We start from the raw sequence: 17,108 nt of genomic DNA, 5'->3' as shown, positions 1-17,108 counted from the left end.
CACTTAACCCTTCCACAATAACACAATTGTCTCCCTCTTCCTCACCACCACCAATTGACATTTCAATAATCCTCTAGCCGGCAACTTATCAATCTTCTACTCATGTTTCATGGAGCAAAACATTTGCCAAAAACATCAGCTTATCTTGTATTCAAAAATCTTGCAAAGGTATTTACAGTTTGCCAAAAGAAAAAAAAGGATTTTGGTTACAAGGAAATATGTTTACTTTCTGCTCAACAAATTCTTCCTTTTTCTTCCTTATTTGGAATAACATACATGTGTTTTGTAAGGCAACGTGCCATTATTTGATCCTTCAAACTGCTGTCTTTTGTGTTATGAGATTTCCATTCCGTTTGTACGATGGGTGCGGTGTATTATGACAGTTAAAGGTGCGAAAAGAAATCTGTTTGTTGGCACACAATCACAAAATTTGATCTTAGATTGAATTGACGATTTAAGAGAATTTCCCTATTCTTGTGGCTATTGTGAAGGCAATTATTGTGATTTTCGCTTAAAGAAAGGCAGATAAGGAAGGATGGCGGACAAAAGGCGTTACTTTAATGGGTGTATTGTTGTGATAGTTTTTTTTTTTTTTGAGGAAAATATGGCTCTTTGAAATAGTTTAAGTAGGAAAAAGGGATTTAAATTAAATAAATTAAGACTCATTAGGGATTAGAAATGAGATGTAAAGCGATTGAGGTAAAGAGAGATTGTATTAAAGAGACATTGTGGTAAAAAGAGCAACATATTTTAGAAAAATTCAAAAACAAAAAGACAGTGAAGTTTCTACTAGACATCTTAAACCTAATTTACACTTACAGCTAAACCAAGTATTTGGGGGCACAGAAACAATATTCTATGCACAGGCCTGTTTTTGGGTCATAAAGTATCGAAAACTGAATGTTTTATGAAGTTTTGTTGCGTACCGCCTAATGTGGGGCTATGGTGGGGTTCCCATTACGCTTGGTCTGGGCTTATGGGCCGATTCCGTACAGCGAGGCGAGTCGTGTCGCGTTGCCAAATGCAATTTTTAGATTCCGTACGGCAATATTCGCCTGCGCCGTCAAATTTTGTCGCCGCAATGTTCATTTTCCGGCGACAAGGGAACTTGGTGTCTTGTTACCACACGTTGCCCGCCCAACAAGGGCAACTTGACCTACTTATGTCCAAAAAATATATTCCAAGAAACTCTAACTACCCACACCCTTACCTCGCTGTTACCCACATCCTAATTCACTCTCTTACAGAAAAGAACACTCTAACATTCATCTATCTACTGTTCCATGAAGTTTTTGTTGAAGTTAGAGAACCTTACTACTGAGTAAAGAATTCAAGTCCATACGACTTTCTACAGTTATATTCCAAAGAAATCACAATGCAGCGTAATTTCTGCGATCGAGCTAAACAATAGGAGATGTAGAATGAAGTAAAAAGAAAAAATATCTAAACTTCAACACTGGAGTTTCCGCGAGAAAAGCGTTCCAGCATTTATTTTTCTGTCTCCTATAAAGAAAGGGTATGACAGTGCGGATCTGCAGATTCTCTCTGGAAACAGAAAGCAAAGCCTTATTGTAGAAAACTTTACACTTCATTTGTTTTCATTTCAATTTGGAAATTACCGACGTTAATTTTATTGCATTTCCTGTTTCCCATTCGATTTTCATTTCACTTTCTTTGATTTGCGGTAATATGATCCTGTGCGATTCTAGATCTGCTGCCAATAACATACTTTTCTTTTTCAAAATCATTTCAATGACAATAGGGCCTATCAAATTAATTGAACAATTAATTTGCCAATTTCCCACTCTGAATAGAATCGAAGATGAAAGCATGTTTAGAAATTTACTAATGCAATCAATAAAGAAAAACTTGTTAAAGTATCGCATGACCACAAAACTAGCAAAAGTTGTTGTCGTGGAAAATGCTTTCATTTTCTAGTTCGTCACTTAATAAGAGTTTCCATCCGAGGAACGAAAAACATATGGATTGAAATTAATACTCCCAAAATATACACAAAACAAAAGAAAGGTATAAATAAGGCATTGAAACAATGGATGAAGGGTCAGTGTTTTGCTATGCTTCATTGAAGCAGAGCAACAAAAGGATGTGGCAGCAACAACAACGGTTGGCTGGTCTTTGGGTTAAACCAATTTTGTAATCAATTAGTATGAAAAAAGATTGGACTTGGAAGGAGGGATGGAATGCCGCTGGCCGCCCGAACGAAACACCACACAAGCAACAAAACATAATTGTTAATTGATGTGTATATAATATGCTGATGATGGTAATGATGACCAGTGGCCGGTTAGTAGAGCCAAAGCCATAGCATGCTAATGTGCTTGCTCAGCAGGAAAAAAGAGGAAATTGTTTAATTAGTTTTGAAGGATTATTAGCAATTATGAGGAAAATAAGCAAAGAGTGGAAAGAACAATCCACAAGCTTTTATTTATAGATATTTTTTATACTAATTAAGTGAATGTCTACAATATCGCTACAGCATCTCCCATCAAATTTAAAAACATTGATTATTTTATTTTCAACAATATTACCCAGACATTCCAATTATAGGCAATCGTCTCTTAGATGATTACCAATAATACCTTTAAGGCAATTTACATAGACCTTGGCGGATTTTCTACTCCCTCTTCAGCTTTTTGTGTAACATTCACAACAAATATGTACTTAGCAGCGAAAAAGGGAAACTCCAACAAAGGAAAAAAAAAACGAGTAGAAGCGGAAACTACTGTTGACAGGAAATACACTTGAAATTGGCAATTTTGCATTTACGTTAATAATACTCAAGCGTGTTTACTAGGAACAACACTACTACTAGTATTGCTACTTTACTACTACTGCTGCTGCCGATGCCATGTACTTTACTGCTACTTTATGTTTTCGTCCTTTTTTCGTGCTGCTACAACAGTTACAAACATCTTTAGTATAGTCTGTATAAATAAGTATTAAAGGTATAGAAGGCAGTCGTGGAGTAAAGTCGTCATTTACCACCAAGGAATGTATATTTTGCAATGAAGACATGCTGTTGCCGATGACAACAACAAAATTGGTATTTTTATGCTCCAAGGCATTTAGTAAAGGTGGCTACAATATTTATTCCTTTGGAGCAGAGACTTAAGAAGCCATGGAAATGAAGGTTTTTGCTACGACAAGCCGCCATTGTAAACTTAAATCTACAATATGAGCAATTATTTGTAATGTTGAGTCATTTATAGGAAAGCATCAAAAATTTCGATAGGTATTTTTGTGGAGTAAAATGAAATAAAAAGAAAAAAAAAACATTAAAATTGGGAAAACAAAATGAACATCAATGCGAAGTAATCGCATATGTGTGGAAAAACATTAAGGGTGTAAAATGAAAGAAAAAGAAAAAATAGCAAAACAGTTTTTATAACAACTTAGGGGTAGTTTACACTATATGTAAATTTCATATGACATGAACTTTTCCATCGTTATATATTCGCTAATATGTGCAATATTGGAGATTTTCCTTAAGCAATAATGTAATAAAACTACGTCTCCACATTGCCTCCGTGGGTAGATATGGACTGATTTTATTTTCTGTCATATGCCACTTACATATAGTGTAAACTACCCCTTAAGCAACATTTACATCAGACATGTTTTAATGAATCGTCAATTCCATTGCATGATGAAATTATAAGGTGGCGTAAAACGGCCAGCTGATTGGTTTCAATCTGTCAAATATTTTGTTATTGTGAATAAATTGTATGAAAACGTAAACAAACATTTTGACATATTGAAGAATTTTCGGCCAAAATAGAGTTGTTGTTGTGCTACTTACGTGACCTGTTAAATAGATCTTGTTCCATTGTATATCTGTTAAGTATATTACATATTTGCCAAATTCTGACTATATGTAGGAACACCCCTAGAACAAAAAATGAAGAATGTTGGAAAACTTTTAGAAAGTTACGGCTCAGGACCTAAATAATCCAGTAATCCGGCTAGTAGCATACAGCCTGGGGCAAATACTGGGAGGAAGAAACTAAGGAGAAGTTCAAGCCCGACCCAGCCTTCAGATACAGGTAGAGAACCTCACTCCGATAGCGAAAGCAAAACAAATACAGCCGTCGTGGGAATCCCAAATTAGAAGGATGTCTAAAAGATGGTAAATGAAGTGAGCAAGAGCATCGCAGAGCCCACCACACAGGAAACAAGCAAGCACGCCGCCTAAGGGAAAATACGGGGAGTAGAAGAGTGAGAAACTAATACATGTAGTAACTCTGACTCCGAATCCGTTAGCGAAAGCAAAACAAATATAGCCGTAGTGGAAATCACAAATTAGAAAGTGGTCAACAAGATGGGGCTCAACGGCGCAATTTCAGAAAACAAGAGGCAAGCAAAAATCCAATATCGCAGATTGCTCCCGAAAGCATCATGAACACTCTCGAGAATCCTTTGGTAGAGGTAGACAAAATGAGCCCAAACGTGAAGAAGGTGTACTCTGCCGAGGAATGGATTGCAGAACCTGGGGATTCTACCAAGAAATCCCGGACCAGACAGAAGAGTGAGGCAAGGTAGCCAAGCTTTTCTTTCTAGGGGGGCGAACTCTGCTATGCAGTTATCGATACCAATTGAGGTTCCGTGAAATTACCCAAAAGCCATGAGGAAACGATCAACAACAAGATTTTGCATCATCTAATTCAGGGCGGCGAGGAAACAAGGTAATTTAATTCAAATCATCGGCTCAGAGGCCAAATGGAATAAGATGGTGTTCCAATTTGCGCAGAATGCAAGCCTCCAGGGTGCCTCCTCTTACCCAAAGATAGCCAATAAAATCTATAAAGATGTACTTTGCTACGCAGTGATCGATTCCAATAGGTAAAGATTACGGCAAGTTGCCCAAAGACCATTTTTAAGGTATTCAGGAACGGGTTAACAACAATATTTTGGATCATCTAATGCAGGGGTTAACTCAATTAAAATTATCAGCAACGGGGTTAAAGCGGACATTATGTTGTTCCCTTATGCAAACATTGTCGCTCTTAAGTATATTGTCAGCAGCAGTAGGAAAACGCAAACAACAAATTGCTGATGAGGAAAATCAATTTCTACAACTAACTAAGGCATCCGTATTTGTTAGAAGCCTTTGATCACCAAAAACAAGACCTTTGACGGAGTCAAAGCGGACATTACGGTGTTCCCTTATGCAAACATTGTCGCCCTTAAGGATATTGTCACCAGCAGTAGGAAAACGCAAACTAAAAAAAAAAAAAAATTGCTGGTGGGGAAATATCCAATTCCACAACTAAGGCATCCGTATTTGGTAGAAGCCTTTGATCCCCAAAATAATACTTTTGACGTGAAGAGATGGGAAGTTTTCCACAGGGAGGAGCAGAAGTACGGTACTACCCATGGTGGAATAATAAGGTGTAACGCCAATAACAGCTGATCTTCATAACAGTTGTCAAAATGCGTTATTGTGAATAAACTTTCATACAAAATGTAAACAGCAATTCACAGTAATGCATTATTGTGAGCAAATTTGACTTGATTTGATGTAACACCTTCTTATTCCACCATGGTACTACCCTTGTAGTCGGTTTTAAGCAACTCTCCATGGACAGCCTGACGAAGACTGAAGTCCTGGGCACATAGGAAGCATGACTTTTTTGCTTAAGTCAATTGTGATAAAAAAACGGCCGAGCCAAATTCGAAACTTTGTCTTTTTAATTTATCAGAAGCTTTGTTCCTTTACTTTTTTAATGGTAAGAGTGGTAAAAGAGACAGGTATCAAAATTGTTCTCTTATGAACATTTTTACCAGAAAAGTAAAGGAACGGAAAAATTTTAGATCTGGTAGCAATGTCAAAAAGAAACATAAAAAATCAATTTTCGTCTTTTATTTCACAGTTTCTAATTTAGTTTTGTGAGCGTTCGACTTTTTCTTCTGTTTTTGTCCATTTTTTTCTTCATTGTGAAATAAACGTCAAACAAAAGTCGAAAAATCAGTTGTGCCATTTTTTACCTGCAGAAATTTGTCTGGTAGCCTGTGGTAGAAGAGAAAGGCATATGTGATCTCTCTCCTCTCTCACTCTCTTAACAATTGCTGCCAGTTTTACCACTTTTTGGGGTTAAGCAACGCTTTGCATGTTAAAAATGGTAACTTCAGGTAAGTAAAGGAACACAGCTAGAAATTACTGAATATTCCTGTTAGCATTAGATCTTTTTGCTTAGCTATCCTTCTGAGGATATATTTTGACCTATACCCAGTGTGTTTATTTAATCCGGTTATATGCAAAAGCACTATCGGCAAGAAAGCCAGTCGCTTTCTCAAACGCGGGAAAGGTGAGGAATCCAAAACAGGAGGAGGTTGTTTTCCCCAGGCGACAAAGAAAATGGAGCTGATGCCGAAATCAGCGAAGAACGCCTATCTAAACGGAAATTTTCATGAAACCTCTCTAGTGTGACCTTTGACTTAGATCGAGTTGCATACTAGAGTAATATCATAAAATTGACGAACTCGATCCAAAAATTCCTAAAGTTTCTATGAAACCACTGTAGTGTCCCTTTGTCAAAACAACAACAACTACGTAAAGTAGAACACAGGTCCCAATAATACAGGTACAGCGGCAAAAACAGCTGGTTATCACACCTGTTGTCAAAATTCATTATGTGAATAAAAACACATTATTGTGACCAAATTCGACGTTTGGTTTGATGTAACACCTTCTTATTCCACTATGAACTGACATAAATAGATGGCACTATCGATTCTTTTTTAAAAATTCAATATCGATAGATAGTTTTGTCTATCGATATTATCGGATTAAAACCCCCTGACCTAAAATCTATAGAAATTACGCGACATTTCGGTTTTGTGGATGTGAGAAAGTAAAGCTTAAAACAGATACAACGTTTGATTAAAGTTTTGCGTTGGGCGTCGAGAAAAAAACAACAACAACAGGGCGACGACGATGCCAAAGTCCAGCGTTTATCTGTTTGTCGGCATATATTTCAAATGAATTTGAATTTTTCGGCATCATGCGCAACAGTGTAAAAACGGCCAAAACGACACAAAACTTTACCCAAACGTTGTATCTGTTTACAGCTTAAGTCCGTAGTCACACTCTTAAAATCACGATTTACCGAAAATCGAGTTTTAAGCCTTATACTATGTTTACATTTACGAAATCCACTCGATTTCATCTGTCAATTCCTTTGTGTATACGTCAAATGAAAACTCATCTGAAATCGATTGGATTTCATTTGATGTTTGAGCAATGGAATTGACAGTTGAAATCGAGTGGGTTTCGTAAATGTAAACATAGTATTAGACGAAAACCGAAAACGCGTTTTTGAATTTTACTAGGTATCCCTAGGGCAAATACGTCATATATTTCACAGATATTGCTTGGAAATTACTACCTAAACGACACAGTTTATTAAAAATAGTTTGATGTAAATGTGACACAACTCTTTTGACGATGAAGAAAGAATCTTCATCTCCCTTGTACTAATTAAACAAGTGGTTACACCTCTAATAATTTTATAGTATTTCCGTCTCTTTCTCTCTCTTCCTCTAATTAGTTTCTAACTCTTTATTTACCACTTCAACTTACTATCTAATCGCATGACATGAAAGCAATTTAAGTTAATTAATGAATTGCAATTTGCCAAGTAAAGGTAAACACAAAACTACAGATCAAGTGTCTGATTAAAGTTGAACGTTAATTAATCACAAAAATGGAAAAAGGTTTTTTTTCTGTCGCGCATTGATCGCCAACGGAAATGAGAGGGAAAATATTTGCTATTCATTAGAGGCAATTTTTTTTGAAAAGTTAATTGAAATAAAAAGAAAAAAATCAGCATAAAATAATACCAACAATGCCAACCAATTTCCAGCAGAGTGAGTAAGAGATTTGATTTCGAAACCATTTCCGTAGTATTTGTTTTCATATTTTTGTTGTTGTCGTCGTTTTTTTTTTGCTGGTTTATTTTCTTGTGCTGGTGCTTGCTCTATTTGCTTGCCAATTTTCCAAAGCTACTGATTGCTAACTAGCATGACTGTTTTTTGCAGCTATTCATCATTTGATACTCGAGTGCTGGTAGGTAATACTACTAGTGCTGGCTGTTGTAGTAGTAGAAGTAGTTGTTGTTGTTTCTGTCGTTTTGCCATTATTATTCTGTACTTTTACCCTGGGTTTTAGCCAGTGATGTGAAAAAGTATATGGAAGGAAATAATATTCCTTTTGACGGCATGGGAGACGACGAGTATAATGGCGACACGACTAAGTCAGCCAGTTAGTTAAAGGCAAAACGCCAGAACGAGGAGACGTCCCAAGTTGGAGAAACAGAGAAAAATTCCAAACGAAGCAAAAAGTTAAAGACTGTGTGATGTGCTGTGAATAAGCATTGTTGGTTTTATGTTACGCTTATTTTCCAATTTTCTTCTAGTATTGTTTTGGCTATATACTTAGTTATATACAAACGTACATACATACATGTATACAGTCACAGTTATACACAAAAAAATTCCCTAGTTCAGACTTTCATTGAGTTTTCCACCATTTACCAGAAATTTTATTTATACACAAACAAATTTCTACTATAGTATATACATATTTTTGGCTTTTTACATTTTAATGATTGTTATGTATTGTTGTCTACAATAAAAGGAGGGAAAATTTGTCTTTGTTTGCCTCTCTCGCTCTCTTGAGATGTTATACCATCCATACCCCAAACAGACAGACAGACTTATTTATAACGCCAGTGAAGCTTAAATTAAATAATTGGATAATTTGCAGAGGTTTAGGTTTTCAATTCTGAGGTAGATGTTAGAAATGTTGGCATGGGTATTGTTATTTGAACAAAAATAAGAATAAGAAGTAAATTGAAGAAGAAGAAGAAGATTGAAAACAAAAGCACCAAGGCAATGGGAGCAAGAATTTATTGAAAAAGAAAAAAAAATGTTGTACCAAGAATTGCTAACACAAATCCAACGTTCCTTACTCAATGATTGTCATGATATTGAATATTCAAAATTGGTTTGTTTTTTTTTTTTGTTCTACGTTTTTGTTGTAAAATGAGTAGACTTATATTTGATGTGATTGCCAATTAAATTGAATGAATGAGAGAAACAAAACAAAATGAGAGAAGTTAAAGTGAATTGTTGTCAATTTTGATGGGAAAAAATCGGTGTGAGTCAATATAATTAAGATTTAATTGGGGGCTTCATGTGATTTTATATAAAACGATGGGCGAATATTTATAAATATGTTTGTATGTTTATAAATTCCTGGATGGAGGGACTGCCGAAAAGCCAGAGAAAAGTCGGCCATTGGATAAAATTTAATTTCAGAGAAAACAGTCCATAGAAGAAAGAATTGTCCCCCCCCCTCCCCGGAACCACATAAATATAATGAAGTAAATTGAAATAAAAAGAAAAAACTAACCACAAATTTCAAACAAGTTGACCTAGAAATCAGAATAAAAGAAGAAAGATTGAATGAACTGAAAGAATACATCAATATGAACGCTTAGTTTTTAGTATTATTACTTGCTGCCATTTCACATACATATTATAAAGTTTTTAAACAGAAAAAAGGACTACTACTAATGGATTCATCGGCTTCTCCGATTGTAGCTGATATAGTAATGGAGAAACTACTTGACACCTGTATGGAACAACTAATCAAAAAACTTGTGATTTTAGCCAAATATTTTGACGATCTTTTTGTGATACTTAAGAAAGATGCCGGGTTAATCTTCTTTATGAGTATTTATTTGATGTTTGCGCTATGTCCCGGTCCACACTACAGTGATTTTATTGAAATAATTTCATGAAATTAGGGCTTCTTAGATCGAGTTCCCGACTACAGCAATTTCATAAAACTACTTTAGTATGGGACTCGATCTAAGGACGCATAATTTCGTGAAATTATTTCAATGAAATCACTCTAACATGGACCGGGACTATGGAATTGACATTTGAAAGCTAGTGGTTTTATAAAACCGGTTAAGTGCAAACGGGGAATTTCGTTTATAAATAAAACCCACTGAATTTATTAAATCCAGTTAAATGTTTAAAATCAACTCTTTGCTTTCCAAATGTCAATGTACATACATATAAAGGAACCACTTTGCAATTCAGTCGTCCTCCTCCTCTATAATTTGGCTTCGGAAAGTAAATAAAGCGAGCGAAGATTTCATTGTGTTTGGGCCTTTATAGTATGGTTACATATAACTGGATTTAATAAACCCACTATGTTTCAAATGTCGCTTTCATCACACATCAAATAAATCCACATGAAGAAGGTTAACCCTGCAAAAAGCTATAATATAAACAGGCTATTACTTCCTTTTACAACCCACGTACTTTTGCAAGCAAGTACATATCTAAATATACAACCCCAATTTTCTTCTCTTCCACCTTTCACATACTTAACTTTTGTACTTAAAACAAAGTAAGCTACCGACAAAAATACACATCCCAATGAGCTTTTCCTCTTCTTATTTAATCCAGTTATTTATTTACTGAAATGAGTACATCTCTCATGCCCCCGCACTCATCGGCGGCTTACTTTCTGTAGTATGACTGACTTTCTTCAATTTTCAAGTTTTGTTTTTCTCGATTTATGAAAGAGTGGTGGGGTAAAATAAAAATCCTAAATCTAACAAATTTGCCTGTCAACCTTTTTCAATTTCAATGTGTAGTATTTTTTTATTTTGCACTCAATTTCACAGTCCTTGTGCGAATTACCACCCTGTATTATAATGGCAGGTTTACACCTAGTGTGTATGTGTTGTAAATGTGTGTTGTGGTTCTACTATGCGGAACAAATGACTTTGGATAAAATAAATAAAAAAGGGTTGATTTTATAAAGACACACTCACAAAACACATTCACACATTGAATGTGGATAAAATACAACAAACACAAACATATGTTACTGGTTTATGTGTGTTGTTTAAATATTTATTAACCCATTAAATAGGATGTTAAATTTACCGAAAAAGTCAGATTATAGCCTCAGGCATAACGAATTTAAAATAATTGAAGATAACTTGTTTCGTTTTTTGTGGAAATTTAATTTTGAAATTGAACCGGGGATGGCTGGGGAAACAATTTTGTACAGAACATGGGGAAAGGAGGATGAACTGCACATTTCGTTCAATCTCCAAATGACATTACATAAGAAACGAAACAAGTTAAAAGTAAATTAAGAGATTTAGCTCTAGATTTAGTCAAGAATAAACTAGAAGAGTGACCTGAACACCTTATATGTTGCGACTTTAAAAATGTTTTTTGTTTTTTCAAAATGTAAAATGAAATAAAGAGAAAAAATCGAAATTTTGCAAATTAATAAATACAAAGAGGATAAAGACTATATCAAACGGCAATAAGAACAGTTCTGTGATATAGGCATGTCAACTCTATTGTATATCTGTCAAATAAATAAATGAAGGCTGAAACGCCATGCAAATTAGAGTTTTTTCCGATTTATCTTTCTTTATAATGATTTATTTCACATATAGCCTACGTAATTGACAATTGAAATTTATTAAAATTCGTTTAAAAGCAACCCAGCTGAAAGGTTTGTTGTAAACATTACGTAAGGAAGCCTTATATGTGTATGTAAATCAGCTGTATAAATCTCAACGGCTGTTTAGAATTTAAGATGTAGTAGATGTTCTCTAAAAATTATAATAAAATTGTAGAAAAGTAACTGAAATACGTAATCTAATGAAAAGTAACTTTTAAATATTTTAAATATTAAATATTCTAAAGAAAAATTTACAGCACATCATGGCAAAGCGCGATCATGGCAATATTTTCGTAGAAATCATGGCATAATAAGAAGGTACAGCGCCAAAAACAGCTGATTTTCAGACTAGTTGTCAAAATGCATTATTGTGAATAAAATCTGATACAAAATGTAAACAAACAATTCACAGCACTGCATTATTGTGATCAAATTTGACGTTTGGTATGATTTGATGTAACACCTTCTTATTCCACCATGGTAGAAATTCAGCGCTAATTCGCCTAAAATAAAATTTACACTGGCACCTAAAACAAATTTTTGGGCAAATATGTACGTAATTTATAAGCAGATATGCAATGGAAGTGACAACATAAATGGCGCAGTTTAGTAAAACCTGTTAGATGTAAATGTGACTTAATACTTAGAGTACCTTTACACTGGAGTTTCTTGTTATGATAATGAAACTATCTTGATTTATGATTTTCATGATAATAAGTACCTGTATAAACGTATTCTAAGTCTCTCCCTGTTCAGAGAAGACTTTTTTCATCCTCAAGTTGTTCCCTTTTCAATTATTTCCCCTTTTCTTTTTAAAAACTCCCACCTTTTACACACAATATTTGCGTATGTTGTAAACCTTATTTCTCAACCCAAGGGTTTTCAATAAAAATTGCTATCTAATAGGCAATAAATGTTGACAAAATTAGTAGTTAGATTACGTTTTTAAAATTTAATGAAATTACATGTTTGTGACAAAAATTTATTATACCCCGGCACACACACACGCACGCCAATAATACACAGCATATAAGCCATAATATCTCTATCTCCCTCTCTCTCTCTTTCTTACTCAACGTTCACACAAAACAATCCATTAGAATTTAATTGAAAAATAACTTAAACAAATTATCGAGTTGCCATCATAGGCATTTGAAAAAAGGGGGAGTTTTTACCTCCAATAAAAAAGGCATAAGGAAGAGAGACTCAATTGATATTGGTGATGAAGATAAAAATCTGCAAAGAAAGGTAAAGGGAAATAAGCAGGAAATGGCAAAATTTGTTAAATAGTGGTGAAATAAGATATTTTCTAGTAAAAATTGTATTTTTTCGCAAAGAAATATGAGCAGTAAAGGCAATTATGTTGCCGGAAAGTAAGGATCGAAGATCATTATCAAGGATTAAGTGTTGAGGAAAACCCACAACAAAATTGATCTTTTTGTGGTACAAAAATGCAGCCTTCAAATCAAAAAAGAGAACCTTTAAAAAGGCAAAATGAAATAAAAAGAAAAACTATTTAATAATATGTGTTTTAGGCCACACAACAAAAATTTTGGTGAACATGTAAAATATTGATATTTATAAGGTTTGCCAAATATCCCTGAGTCTCTAGCTATGACTTCTTTAATTACTTCTTCCCCAAAAACCTTTTGTAAAATTGCCTGACCTTTCTCTCTCACTAGAAAACAAAGCAAAAACTCTTTAGTCATTATTTTCTTAATAATTTTTTAATTAAAAAATAGTAACAAGAAGAAAAAATCCCCTACTCAAACACATACTCTAGGTGTAGTTTGTGTGTCTGTCCCCTTTTTTTAATAAAACTAAAATAAATAAACATTTCTTAAGAGATAATTTGAAAATTGGTTTTCTAGAAAAAATAAACAACAACAGAAAAAGGCAAACAAGCAAATTATCAAATTCACAGGTTGTTTTTAGAGGTTGCCACTGCTGCTGTTGTTGTCAGGCCCTGACACTTGAGTTCGTAGTTTAAGAAACCAACTGTTTGGTAAGTCCTAATTTTTCTTTTATTTTTTGGGATCATTACAAGATACTTCAGATTGTCATTGTCATCCCCATAACCATTATGGCCAGCGTAGCTAACAGATCAAATTATTAGAAAATTGTTTCACATGGTCTTGTTTTTCTAACATAGACACCAGCAAGAACATTGGTGTTACCAGGTTGCTTGTTTGTGGTTTGTTTTCATTCCAAGTGCCAAAGAAAAATAATCACCAAACAATTTTGGTTATGTTAAGAAAATTCTAGGAAGTGTGCCACTTGAATTTGTTGGGTTTCTAAGGTGGCTGGAAATTTGTAACAATTTTTTTCTCTCGATGAAGGTACTTGAGGTTTAATCAGCAGTTTTTTAAAGTAGTTTTTCCTGGTAATCGCTTTATATGACAAATATTTGGAATATATGTTTTTTTTTTCTTTTGAAAGCTAAGGGCAGCGCTCTTATATCTAATTGTCAATCGCATTGCTTATATGTCAAATAAATATCAAGATCTAAGTGCCACTGTAAATCAGTTTTTATTTAGATAGATACAGATGTTTTAGTTCTATTACTTTAATGTAAACATAGTTTGAGATGGGGATCTATAAATCAAATTTAAAATAAATAACGTCAGCTGATTTCACACAATTTGCCAAATTCGCTTTTATTGTGAATTAATCGTGTGAACACGTAAACAAAAATTTTGACAGCTTGAAGTACTTTCAATCAAAATAGTCTGGTTGTTGTAGTTACTGCTTTACCTTATTTATTGCATCATGCTGCAAGAAAGCAACAATGGGTATAGAAGAGAAAATAAACAGCAGACTCTGATCGATAAATCCAGCTAACCGTACGTTTACATTTACGAAATCCACTCGATTTTAACCTTCAATTCCATTGCTTATACATACGTCAAATGAAATTAAATGGATTTCCGAAATTACGCTTTGTCTTTTATTCTTTTACCAGATATGACGCAAACCTATACTCAAACAATTATTTTTTTTCGGCTTAAGGAATCCTTGTATAAATCAGCTGTTTAGAACTACTCAACAACTGTTTAGAATTTAAGATGCAGCGATAATTTTCCACAACTTTCGGAAAGGTAAAATGAAATAAAAAGAAAAAAGTAATCGAATAAATAGTCATTCTTTAATACTATACGAGTATAGCTGGGTCAGCCGTTTATAAAAATGTTTGAACTTGAAAAATTTACAACACATCCTTCAATAATCCACGATTATGACTCTACGGAACCTTCACAAAGAAATCCTCAACAATCCACAAGTTTGGCTCTCTTAATCCCCCTCAAACGTAATCCATTTAATTCCCATAAACAAAATATATTTAAATCCCATTCTCTGTAATCGATTTATTCTTCCTACCTAAATTCCATTAACCTTTCCATTCAAAAACTATCCAACACATGCAACCGTTCAATAATTGGTCAATTTGTGACAAATGATCTGCCACCCCTTGATGGAAAAAGTGGAAGAAAATCACCCAAAACAATACTTGAAAAATAGAAAAAACACTGTCATTTACAGTCCAACATCCCTTTAGAAGGCGTAAGAAATATCACCAATATTTTGGGTGTTAATAATAGTTTCATTTACCTCTCTCCTCACTGCTGCTCGCTTAGGGTCATTCAAATAAGTGGATACGTGTTAACAACAAAAATTGAAAAGGAAAAAATGTGTGAAAACTCCCAAAAAGAAAAAGGCATATGGATTGATTTCTAATACATATCCTGACCCTTTAGTAAGACAAGAAGAAAAAAAGGACATGTGTTGTTGTCGTATAATGGGTGATTATTACAAGAATAATATTGACTTTTTGGCTGCCCCTGAAGAAAAATGGTTTTCTTCTTGTAGATTATACCTTTTTACGTTGCATACTTTCATTCCTGAGGAACAGTAGCAACTACTACTTGAGTACCTTTTACTTACAAATAATCCAAACTCTACGTTGAAGAAATAAATTCCCTACTTGAGAGTGTGAAAAGAAAACAGGATAATTCACAAGAATTTCTTTTTTGGCCAAAACATACGTACCTTTTTCCACTTCTATGCTGGGCTTTATGTGGTTTTTGTGGTTAACGTTTGTTAGCCCTCACTTGAAACTGTAAAGTGTGTTGAGGATAAACAACAATAGAGAATTAGATAGCTAGCTAGGTAGTTTCTTTGCCTACTTAGGCCAGGCCTTGACTAAGGCTCATATTTGCTTTGAGAGTATTGTGCCACTGTGTGGTGTAAAGGAGGTCTAATGTTTACATAAAAGTAAATGGGCAAACGCCTACTTTTTCGCACCTTTTTTGGCACTTCTACTCTCTTCCTATTACTACTACTGCCAAGTGTTTTGTTGTAGGGATGACATGGCGTGTCAGTGATGTTGCTGTTGTTGTTTGTTTATGATGAGCAAACAACAATTTGCACCTTTCTTTGTTGGTTAGTTTATGTGTCATTAACATTCTTTAGTGTTTTCATTCTTCTCGTATTCAAACAATGTACTTCCTTCTTTTTGGAATAGTAATGACAAAGAAAATATGGTAAAATTTAAGAGGTGCATGAAACAAATTGGGTAAAGATATCAAAACTTAAGCCATGAATTGAAAGAATATCTTTAAGTCCAAGCATGGTGGAATAAGAAGGTGTTACATCAAATCATACCAAACGTCAAATTTGATCACAATAATGCATTGCTGTGAATTGCTTGTTTACATTTTGTATGAGATTTTAATCACAATAATGCATTATGACAACTAGTCTGAAAATCAGCCGTTTTTGGCGCTGTACCTTATTATTGTGCCATGAGTCCAAGGCATTTCTAAGGATCCCTAATAGAGATCAGCTGCTTAGAACTCAACAACTATTTAGAACGTCGTGATAAAAAGTAAAATGAAATAAAAAGAAAAAAAGAAGAAAAATTTGAATCATCTCCAACTTCCACATGCACAAACTGGAAATGGGTATAACGCCATGTTCACAATATAGCTTTTTGCTCTTGCCTTATACCCGAAATTAATAAACCCACTCGGTTTCAAATATCAATTCCATAGCGTAAACGTCAAATAAATCCTCATAAAGAAGGTTAACCCGGCAAAAAGCTCTAATGCAAACACCGTTTAACTTTCCTTATGAGGATTTATTTGTTGTATACGCATCGGAACATGAGCGGCTGGCTTTCTTTCCCAAGTTATTTTTGATAAAAGACAGAAAGTCTAAGGACAACCTAGTTGGAATTTGTTCTTTTGCCAGAAAAGATTTTATGAATTGCTGGAATGTTTTTGAAGAACCATCAGTTTTTTTAATTATTTTGATTTTCTTTACTGATTATACCACTCACTTTCTCACACCTCACATGATTATCTATTTTAGCCGTTGCTTTTTTTTCAATAATAGGAACTGTTTAGAACGTGTGTGAGTATCCTTCAGCTTTGTTTTGATTGATGTTGTGTTAGACATTTCGTCAAAGCAAAAGCGATTGTCAGTTGAGAAAGCTGATGTTGTTAGAATATCAGCAGGTAGCACGAAAAAAGGCAAGAAACCACATTGCTCAGCCAGCCAACCAGTCAGTATGCTATGCCAGTCT

The 17,108-nt window shown here is 34.3% G+C and overlaps 1 protein-coding gene across 1 annotated transcript in view; it reads right to left on the bottom strand.

Annotated features, from left to right (window-relative positions):
* Nucleotides 1–17,108, bottom strand: part of Vsx1 (Visual system homeobox 1) — a 44,774-nt gene that overhangs the window by 13,429 nt on the left and 14,237 nt on the right. The window lies entirely within an intron of this gene.

Source organism: Musca autumnalis, unplaced genomic scaffold (genome assembly GCF_047663935.1).
Source record: "Musca autumnalis isolate F117 unplaced genomic scaffold, ASM4766393v1 scaffold_3, whole genome shotgun sequence".
Lineage (NCBI taxonomy): Eukaryota > Metazoa > Arthropoda > Insecta > Diptera > Muscidae > Musca > Musca autumnalis.
This window is presented reverse-complemented; position numbering and strand designations above follow the sequence as displayed.